This window comes from Melanaphis sacchari, unplaced genomic scaffold, assembly GCF_002803265.2.
Source record: "Melanaphis sacchari strain LSU unplaced genomic scaffold, SCAv2.0 Contig75_pilon_pilon, whole genome shotgun sequence".
Lineage (NCBI taxonomy): Eukaryota > Metazoa > Arthropoda > Insecta > Hemiptera > Aphididae > Melanaphis > Melanaphis sacchari.
The window spans coordinates 573,117-585,483 of NW_020271537.1; the positions used below are offsets into that span (position 1 = coordinate 573,117).

At 27.9% G+C, this 12,367-nt stretch overlaps 1 protein-coding gene across 1 annotated transcript in view; it reads right to left on the reverse strand.

The window, feature by feature from the left end:
* LOC112601157 (semaphorin-2A) overlaps positions 1–12,367 on the reverse strand; it is a 207,036-nt gene that overhangs the window by 178,869 nt on the left and 15,800 nt on the right. Inside the window, exon 2 of the mRNA XM_025348613.1 lies at positions 6,935–6,971. The gene's annotated coding sequence lies outside the window, so the exon portion shown is untranslated. The remainder of the gene's footprint in view (positions 1–6,934; positions 6,972–12,367) is intronic.

The window sequence follows — 12,367 nt, forward strand, 5'->3', positions numbered from 1 at the left end:
AACAAATATAGATGTTATAAAACACATTTTTTTTTTTTTAATAATAATACTTTAAAGTTATACAATTAATAACAAATAAACAAATAACGCATAAAGATTTTTGATTTTTCTCATGATTATTATTTTTATTTGCATAAAAAAAAGGCATTTTATTCCGGAGGCCAGAAAACCAATGAAGCAATGTAAGATAGATGACGAAAAAAAAAATAAATGAAAAATGTATTATACAGAAAGTAACTAAAAGAGGATAATTCTGATAAAAAGAAATGAACTTCGAAGCCTTTTGAGTTTCGATGCGTATACGATGTTAGTGCATACAAGTTTATTCGGTAGACACACGATATTTTCATACGCGTGTGTATGCTCTTAACGTCCACCCGTTTAATAAACATCACGAGTCTGGCAATAGATAATAATAAGAGATGATTTATAGGAGGAAATCAGTAGCGTCGGCGGACGAGGATGTACGAAGGGCAAAAGGACGAGGTGCGCATTTCGCAGAGGTGATAAGTGGACGGACGGGAGATGATGAGAAAAAATCTCCTCCATTAGATATATCTAAGTTGTTATTGGTTTATAATTCATGGTACAAGAGGAGCACTTACGTGCGCCCGCGGCTTCCAATAAATGAATATAAATCACAGTTAAGTGTGGCCCGGGAAAGAGGCTCTTTAATCCGACGGTTTTACGATGGCGGCGGTACCGTACTGTATTATATAACCTAGGAAATATGCCCCCCCATTTCCCCCCCCCCCACCACCACTACAACACACTCACATTTCTGTACCCGTTTTTCAATAGAACCCAGTGCTTGTGTACGCAAGAGTGTTTGTGTAAATAGGGTTTTCAACCGTGTCGTGATATAAGGTGGAAATTTCACTAGATTATACCTATACGATACGAAAAACGACCCTTTCCCAACTATAATATGTGCATACGCGTATAACAGAAATTCTAATATAGGTGAATACTTTATGCGAACATAGCCTGACACGCAGCTTTAGGCGGCAGGGTCACTGAACTCAGTGGATACACCGACGATTATTTGGTTTTGTTTTCGGCGCTTTGCTCCAAAGTGTCACTAACGCTTGTGATTTATCGATCAATCGTTATTGCCTATTTTTGGGATACCTGTTGTATAAACGTTTATTGCGGGTTGAGTAAGAAACTCGAATTGTTTTAGTATTGATAAAATAATATATTAAATTTATTATCCGATTCCATATTTTTAGATTCAGAGTGGAGCGATTAGTGTAATGGTTTAGCAATGATTTATGTGTATATAATTCTACGTTTTTTGTGAAAAAATGTTTTCTCCGTAGTAGTTTCTAGTAAAAATTCAGTAACTTGTTGGCATTTTTTAAAGGTAAAAATAAAACAAACAGTTAAAAAAATAGAACGTTCTTGCGCAAAACAAATTTTCGTCAAAATTGAAATATCGTAATTACTGTAACTCAAAAATGAATTACTGAAAAATGTTCTCAAAATATTTTATAATTGTATAGTGAATACGTAAATGATATTTATTTGCAAAAATGTTCTATTAAATTCTAATTTAATACATTCATTATAGTGGTCGGCCCAATGACTACATACTCACTATACAGAAGAGCGGCTTAATTTATTATCAATGTTACTGTTGTTTATTTCTCATATTTTATAAAATTATTTTACAATTAGACTTTATCCGAAGGTGTTAACGATACCGCCTCTCTTTAATAGAAAGGTAGTTAGATGGATAGTGGTTTTGTGTTTAGATTGTCTAAAATAGTTTTGACACCGTCATCATCGTGAGTGACGTTGCTATAATAATCACAATATAATGCACCTATATAGTAATATCGAGGTTGTATAGTTACCATAGTTACAAGGTTATAGGTTACTGATTATCACGATCATTGTGTGTTATTTACAGATGAAAATTAATATGGCACATTATAATACAATTCTATGTTCCCGTGTGAGCCCCTTCGATATCCAATAGTCCTAGAGGAACGCATTGTTGTAACTATCAATCATTTAGGAGTGGAAAAGCGTTAGTAAATTATTATTACTTCACATGTGATTTTAGATATGTGGCCACGGAGGAATACTAAATACGATAAATGTTTTAGATTTATTAAAAAAAAATATAATATATATACAATTTATTACACCATCATAAATTGAAAAAAAATACCTAATACATTATTTTAAACAAAAAACAAATAATAGACTGACAATCATATGAATTTATTGGAGAAGATTATTTGATAATTTATTTTAATATTTTATAGTTCATATTAAATACGTTTTATGATATAAAATTATAGTACATAATTTAATTAACGAATACTGTCGAAATCCCTTTAAAATTAAAGACATTATACATTTCGTCCTCTAAATTATTTGTTGGTAAACAAATTCTTAAATAATATTTACATATAATCATATTACGCATATTAAAAAAATAATAATTAAAATTATTAATAAACACTTTTTGATTTTTAATTAATAAAACAATTAAGTGTAAGTATCGTTTACGGCAAATAAATAGGTAGCAATATCTAGTTTAGTGGTATCTTTTTCTTTTTTAAAATTTTCTTTACAATCACTGCTGTTTCATATATTAAAACTAAAAAATACTTTATTTTATATGTATATTTACTATCTATACTAAACATATAATAACCATACAAATAATTCTTGACTTCTTTAGGAAAAAAAAAGATAGTTACTAAAATGTTTATGTGCTGAACTTTAATATCGATTGACAACTATATATTAAATATGCTTTAAATATTTTACAATGATTTTCAATTACAAACCCTCTTATAATCTATCTACTTTTAAATATCTAATCTATTCTATAGTTGTTCATTTAATTATATATACGTTTAAAAAATAGATAATGGGATATTCAAATATTATTAATTTTAATTAAAAAAGTTACTTCAAGCAAGTGAATTTTCTTTTAACATTTTTAGACATTTTAGTATCTTTATTTTAACTTATAAGTCAGTCACACTATCTACATAATCACTTTTAACCATAAACTAAAAATGGGATATAAATTATTGGTTGATGGTTCATGATATTATAAATTCTGTACATTCATTTTTTCTTTTTACGAATCAGTGAACTCAAGCAAATTTGATTTACGTAGCTTTATAATAAAATTAAATAATCTGATGTAACTATAAGAATTATGAATTTTCATATACCGTATGAAAATATGTTTTGTTTTAATTTTTAAAAAAGCTGAGTAACTTTAAAAAAATTAAGTACTCACACAATATTTTAGTTTTAACTTTCGTTAAATATACCCTAGTTATTGGGCACGATATAATCTACATACAATTGTAAACTACATATTTTTAATAGACTTTGTACCCTAATCATAGTGTATTAGTATATATTATATTAAGTAAGTGGTCAATAAAATGAAACTGAATATTTACATAAATTAGTAATACACCTAATATAATATAATAATAATTTATGTATGTAAATAGAAAGTACTTACATAGGGTGTAGTTTTTCTGTATTTTAAACAATTAAACTTTAAACACCTGCGATTAAACGGAGAGCTTAGGGTTTTACGTATATAACGATGTCGGAGTAAACAAAAGGACAATACAAACCAAAAATGCTCACCATGCAGAGTAACACAAAGCAATCTATAAGTGGCATTGTTTACTGAATATTTATGTTAGTACTCATCGATAATAGGTGATATGGACGTCTTTGATCTGTTTTGTTCGTGGTTTTCGTATAGAGATTATAGAAAATGAAATACCTATAATATCATTCAACATCAACATATACTGATTTCGTATTATATAATTTCATATAATATGCTATATGGTACTTAAATAAACCGTAAACATTAAAAAAATTAAAACAAATTAATTTATTGAGAAGACTATCAATGGTCTGTTTTTGAAGTGCATATGATAAACTATAAAGATAGAAAACATGAATGATAAATTTAATATCAATTATAAGAGTGGGTTGACAGTTATGAGTAATTAAGGGTGTGGAGAAACTTTCAAATAAGTTAATAATAATTCAGTTATAGTAATATAATCAATTTTGTAAACCTTAAACTTAAATAATAATCTATAACAAAATTAATGGCGAAGAAAATAGACAATCTTCGTTTTTTATACACTATAAATTATAATATCTAAGTATTATATTTTAGTTGTCAATTTTAATTAGAAATTTTATTTTTACAAAATGTTAAATTCACAAAGAAAGTTAATAGTAAAGTTTCTCAAAGATTAATTGACTATGACTAAATGTCTAATTTATATCATTAAGAATCTGTCGGAAAACACTGGGGTGGTACATATGGCATAGTTTAAGAAGATATTGTAATATGTATTACACTATTATGACGCGACAGCAGTTTCAAGACACACAACGAGTCATTGTATTCATTGTTCAGCAGAGTAAAATCATAAATTTTGATTTTAGTTGTTATTAATTATTTTATGGATACAAACTTTGGTACTATAATTGTGACTAATGTAGAGAACTGTGTATTTAAAGTCTATTGTTTACCATATTGTAGACGGTATTATGTTGTTCGTTGTATCTTGAATTTATACCAATACATATAAATTAAAAATTATAATTCAAATAATATAAGATTTAATACTTTAAGATCGTCAAAAAAATATATATTTCAACATGAATAAAATTCATTATTATTTATTATACGTTTATAAGGCATAATCTAGGTTAAATAAAATAAAATAATATTATTATCTTATTTTTTTTTTTAAAGGAAGCCACAAATTATACACTGGTAGTGTTTTATTAACTTAATTATTATTGTTTTTTATTCTTATGAACAAGTTGTAAGCCTATGCAAAAAAGTTGCGAGTTAGCACTTTGCTGACTCTTGTTATACAATATGATTCTACTTTAGTACATATAAATTACAATTAATGTATTGTTTAACAGAAAGTTAATATTGATGGATAATCGCAATATTATGTGATTTTAAAGCGATTTACTGAGTTTCGTTTGATTAAATTAAACTATCATATTATTGGAAATACGCAAAATTAAACCAGGAAATACTAGTGAATTCGTTTTAAAAATTATCACTTAATAATATTCTGATAAGTGATTAAAAAACATTGCCATTATATTTTTGTGTACACTTTTTTTTATTATTTTACTGAAGAATTTAAAAAAATTAAAAATGTTTAGATACCTAAATGTATTGTATTGTTTTGAATTTATATTAATTATTCGATAAGTATTTATATATGTATATATATATTTTTCTAACATTATAATTCACTATAATATTACAAAAAAAAAAAAATTACTCGAAATAATTAACGATTTTTTAAAAAAAAATGTTTATATTTTACATGTTTTCTTAATTTAAAAATATTCAGGATTATTAAAACCTTTAAAAATTATAAAATATTCTTCTTGCTAAACCTTTTTCTTAATTTAGATAAACTGCTCTTAATTTATTCATTTTATATAGTAATTTTAGGAAGAACATTCTTAACTTAATATTTTAATGATCTAATTATGTATATCAGTGAAATTATTTTTTTTACTTTTATTTTAATTTGAATTACGCCAAAAACAGTTTAAAAATATCTATTAGTTCATCATATCATTTTAGAATACACGAATACACGTGATCAGAATCGGTATTAAAAAATAAAAATAAATCCCGAAAAAATGTCAATATTAAAAATTAATTATTGTCTGTGTACCCGTTATATTTAAAATACAATTTAGCATTCGTGGACGATGTAAACCCTAAAATAGAATTATTTATAAAAAAAAAAAAACCGATACAACTAATATTTACTTCATTAAATGTTTTTATGGCAAAGTAAATTATCAAATGCAACATTGAGAACGAGCACTTTTTAATTCGAATCAAACACAAATGTAAACAAATATAAATAACCATTTAGTATTTTTGAACGAACAACGTACATTTTTTCACGATTTATTGATCACTAAAGTAGTAATTTCAGTATCCTGATTAATAATAAAGATAATGTTTGTTTTATTTTGTATTAAGTTAGTGATCAAATAACTATCCTGAAACGAATGGAATGTCAACTGTGTTTCTTTCTAAAATCATTGTGGTTAAAACGCCCATTTTCCGAATACATCGAATTTTCATAAAAAATATTGAATAAAAAGCCTTTATCGATAAAATATCGTTTACTATAAATACTCAGAGTAAATGAATGTACACATTATATTATACGTTTCTACAGTTATTCATTCGTGTATTATTTATTTACCTGTCAGTGTTTTATTATTTTGTTTGCTTTAAATCCATCATTCGATTCAAATAGTTTTATTAGTTTATAATTTTTAGCAGTACCAAAATTCGTCAACTCGCCTTATAGAAAACCCAAAATAACGAGCTGCACATCAACACTGTTATTATAAGTAATAATGTATGGACGTAATACATATTATTATGATAAAGCGTTTAACGTCACAACTGAATAACTCTAGTGGTGCGATGCTTTGTCCACCGGCATTTATTACGTTATTTGCAAAGGACTTGTACCCCTTGTTGCTCGTATAGTTTGTCGTCTCAAACGCCATGTGGCATGCGACGGTCACGACTAATTTATTGGCAGTTTATAACATCCGCGTAATAAAAAGAGAGTGAGTGAGAGAATGATGGAAGGGGGAGAAGAAAATATTTTGGGATCGCATAATTTATATGCCTCTCACGAATAACTAGTATAAATTCCACTCCATAACAACGACAACGATGAAAATAATGATAATGACAATAGTTAGCGTTAATGATTATGATAATGATAATAATAATAATAATAATAATAATATAGAAGATACACATCCATATAGTTGCAATAATCATATTATTTATAAAGACTATAATAAGTATAGTAAAAAAAATATCACTAATTTTTTGACTTACCGGGCTGGTTTCTTCTTCGTTTTAACGACAAAAACACCTGAAAAAATAATAGAAAAATGTCTAGTCATTTTGTATTTATTTAATAGAATAGAATAAATTAAATTAAAATACAAACAATAAGTACGGTTACATGACGATTAATGATTAATAATATATGCTGCGTACTTCTTGTATAAAACGATACAAATTTATTATCATATATACACATTTTTTTTGGTATATTACAGGCGAACTCTGTGCTTACAATAAGCAAAATAATTACGTGATTCCATTTTTTATTTATTACGTTCACTTAGAGGGTTCATACGTATATTAAGCAATAATTAGATTTTAGAGTTAAAAAGTAGAGCTAAAAAATGTCTAAGTTGCCAACTTAATTCTTAGAACATTCTTAACTAGTTTTAATTTTTTTTGTATTAGCAATGAAAATTCATATTTTTCTATTCATCTTAAAATGAAAGATTTAAATAATTTTTAGACTGTATTATCCAAATTTTCCAAATACAATAAGACGCCAAAAAAATATGACATTCTTTTTCATATTAAATTCGTAAAGATACTGATTTATCAAATAAAAAGTATTCATATTTAAAGCTATGAAGGTATTTGATATTTAATATCTCAGCAATTAATTTTATTATTTATAATAAACGTCATGTACAATCCCTAAGTTATATGAAATAAATAATTAATTCGCTTCAAAAAATACGTCTGTATAATCAATTTAGATTTATTTTCATAAAATATTAATATTATAATATAGTATATAAAACACAGAAAAGACATTTTACTGATTTATGCAAATTAACAAATTGTTATAAGCGATGGATGTCATTTAGGTACTTACTAAAATAACTATTTCTTAGGCAGTTAAATCGAAATATTTTTTAACTGTAATTTTAAAGTAGTTTTTTTCCTAAATAAATTATGAGTTACATAGTTTAACGAAGGATCGTAAAGTGCTTTCTTGCAAATCAACTGTCAATTCTAAACATTGCTTTTGAGACTTACGAAATAATTACGATTTGTTAAACGTTGTTAGTGTTGAAAATTGTCGTGTAAGCCGGTCAAATTATCACTGGGATGGAATTAATAAAAAAAAAAGGGAGGGAGGTAAAATATGTGTTCAGGTACTTCAAAGCAATCGTTAGTAAAGAGAAAAAAGAAAATTTTATTTCTACGGCTGTTAAACACATACACAACACTTACGTTCGGCTGTACTGGGCTGTTTGGAGGAGGAGGAGGAGGAGGAGGAGGAGGGGAGAAGCTCAGATGGGAGTAGAAACTGATCAGCCATGATGTTTATTCAAACGAACGTTTCCTGCTTTATCCTTGTGTAAAAATACAATGCTTGTTTTCTCTCTACTGTATTATGCTCAAGTAGTATATTATATACATATATAGTATCCAAGTATACACTCGTGTGCACAAACTCACACCCAAGTTCTTCGAAAATAATTTAAAAAGCTCTGTTTTGTGACAACTACGTAATTGACTCTCTGTCTCGAGAATCCTGGCAATACACACACGGTCCACTAGTTCAACGAAATGCGTTCGCAAGAAGTGAAACATGATTTGGATGGACGCTTAACGGATGGAACTTTGCTGCTTTTTGCACTCGAATAACACACTATTTGAACGTCAATACTCCGTCTGCCTGAATAGTAGACACTCCTAGGTCGGCCGAATACAAGAACATAAATCACCGGAGACTATACTTTATTTAATACGCACACACGTATTAAACCCATTACTATATACTTGTGCGAATCGAGTTAAAACTCGTTGAACCGAAATAGACCTATTATTGAAAGCGGGAAAAAGTTTTTCGTGTTCAATTCGTTTTGTGACGAATACATAATATAATCATTCCGATATTATTTGTTTTGATTTTGAACCAAATACAGAATAATATAATGGAATAAAATGTCATTATAGGCAATAGATATCTGTGTTATTACCACATGTCTAAGGAAATAAATACTTCATTTTAATAATAATATTGTGTTATTGGAACAAATTGATTTATGAAAATGAGAACAAATTAAAAAGTTTGATATATAACAATAATTCATAAATAAAGTAACGATATTAGGTCAATATTTTGATAAAAAATGAATTGATTTATATTATACATTTAATTGTAATTAAAAAGTTTGTTTTTTTTTTTTTAATTTATATGACTGAAAAACCTTTCAACTCTTCAATATATTATACTAGAATTTAATGAACAATAATTTTCTGTTTTTATTTATGAATATGAATGTTTAAAACTTTTTATTAATATATAATAATTAAATTCAATAAACATGCGAGAAAATAACTCGAAATACACACCTAAACTCTTCAAAGACATGTGTTTGATTACCGGATTGATAAACTCAAATGGTTTTTACGTATATACTTATTCATTTTAACGCGTATAATACGGAATTTTTTATGCAAATGACTGATGCCTTTGATTAGAGATACATGAAAAATTGTGTTAATTATAATTACATTACAAATTTAAACACTTGTCAGGGTTAATAATTTTTTATGAAAGTGTTCATTTAAAGATCGGCTAGAATATTATAGTTATTATACTATTGATATAATATAATGTGATATTAAGAATACATTTATAATGACGTATAGTATCATTCAAAATAAAACAAATTCATAATTAAATTTAATACCGGAATTTCCACATTATTTTTTGGATATGTGAAGAATAATAAATATTATGAACAAGAGAACACATATTATTATAGCCATACTTTAATCAATATAATGACAATATTAATCACAAGAAAAGAACATACCTTTTTGGCATACATTTTATACAATACTCTTTTGTAAAAGTCAGGAAAACAGTTGTAAAAACTATCAATTTATATTCTACCATTATTAATGATGAAAATATTATGGTTGGGAGAACAGACCATCTGTTGACATTTTATAATTTTTCTTAAGTTATTTGTTGAGTTAAATAATTAAATATACATTAAAAAAGTAACATAGTATTTTTAAAACGGATGCGAAAAAATATTAAAATATTTATACTTAACGCTAAACTCGTACAGCTAGCTTTTATTAAAAATTATAATTTTAAATTTAAATCATTTTTAATATAATTTAAATAAAGTTATTGTGATATATTTTATATCTAAACCCAGATAGTATATTTTGATACGAAAACTTTTTACTGTAAATACAAACTATGCTTTTTAAAATAACAATATATTATAATTATTAGGGCTCTAGAGTATAGATTATTGAAATTTATTCAATACTCTTATATCACATAATATATACATATAATACGTACGTGTATATTATTATACGTAATAAGTTTGAATATATGATTTATATTTGTTGGCGTATAGTTAGCGACAATATAGTTTATAGTTTTTTTTTTTTTAAACATTAAATTGGAAAATGTAAAAATTAAAGTCTATATAACATGTCCTAATTGAAAAAAAATGTGCCGTTACAATTACATAATTACGGACCTACATAGTGTATTCCGTTATACGGAACCACTTCACTGTTTTTTTTTTTTTTTATATCCGTAATGATGTTTGAATAAAAAAAAATTAATTTTTCAAATGTTTTAAACGTGTTGAATGATTCCGTCATTGACTAAATGATCGAAGGAATAAAAAATACGTAAAAATAATGATCATTCCCGACGTAGCGATTTCATAACATATCAAAATCAGATCAATGGAATGTGTTTTGACATAAATGTCTTATGTATTTTGAAAAACTACACTCCCATACGATGCTAAGGTGCGCATAAAATCTGTAAGGTTAGCGGAGTAGGTATAATAAAGTTGTGCACAGCTAGCGTTCAACAGAGAGGTAGCGTACTGTATGATCACAATAGCACACTGCACACTACACTTACAAAAGCATATTACTCGTATGTAAGTATCTAAATGTGTGTATGACATATGTATGTAGATTGTACATGTATTTTGTACCGAGGGTTATATTGAACTCTATTAATCTAGATTAACTCTGTCTACAAAAGCATTCGCTCTCCGGTCGCCACCTCTAGCACGGTTTACACTGCACTCGTATAATTCGCGCACGCTACTTTCCACACTCTGTCGACCACCTGTCCGCTTGTCCATCATACCACGCAGACGACGAAAAATACGTCGCTACGTACAACAGCTATACCTATTATATGTTGTATGTGTTTTAGTGGTCTTTAATCTCCTAGACCTTTGCTCGCGCACATACATATTAAAGCTGGTTAAAAAAAAAGGGGGGAATTAAATTTGAAAACCGGTCTTTAATGCATTATAATACGTAGTTAATAGTGAGCTAAAGGCATTAAGGACAGAGATCTCAACTCTGGTAATACAATGTACAGCTCGTGCAATGCAGATAGGGAGTGAGTATGTGTATCGTACTGTCGTCTTGCCGCTGGTGCATTTCCATGTACATGAAAAATAAGAGGCGGGCTGACAAGGACGAGGGACAGTCAATCAAACGTCATAGGCCTTTGTGGATGTGTGCGAGTTTTATGCGATACGCACACGCGCGCACACATACGCGTTATATACTGATCGATATTGTATAAATATATTGTACAGAAACCAAAAGGGTCGAGACTAAAGCCCCCATCTCTCTGATCCTGCCCGTCGTCATCCCCCAGGTCGCGATTTGACATGAACATTCCATTATCTCGGTCAACATTGCCAAATACCATATACATAGCTTTGTCCATTCGATACAGCGACGGACACCGCCGCCGCTGCGGAGATTTATTCCCCCGGGGGCGAACCTCCCCCTGCACGATGACGAGTTCGCCCCCTATATTATTACTTAAATGTTAATATCAGGTCTCTTCTAAAATAATTTGTATTATGTTATATCCATACTAGATGGTGTATAGAACGCTAATGGACCAATGACGCTGTCATGAATTCATAATTTCGGAAACGTAAAAGTAAAAACCAAACAATGACAAAAATGATTCAATGCCAATTGTCTGTTTTAAGCCCGACCTAACCTAAATCGATAATGTATGTGCAGGATTTATGAATTGTCAATGTATTTTTTGGATTTAAACGTTCAAAATTTAAATTGATAACTTCACAAAGGTAGGTATAATTTTTTCGATCGTAAAGAATTATTGCAATATTTCTCCGTTTTCCACTCCGTTCTATATTTTATATTTGACCCACCGAAATTATATGTATGTGTGTGTGTATACTTTACGGGCATCTGTATGCCAGTGTTTTGATGTATGTGATTTTCATGGGTTTTTTTTTTTTTACAACATTTTATTGACAACCGGGAACAAGTTCTACTCTGTAGTAGTGTACTGACCGGATTTCATGTCAACCCTATTGAACTCAGAAACAATAGTTCAATCGATATATAGGTATTCATACAATATAATATGATATTTAATTGATCATTATTTTATACGTT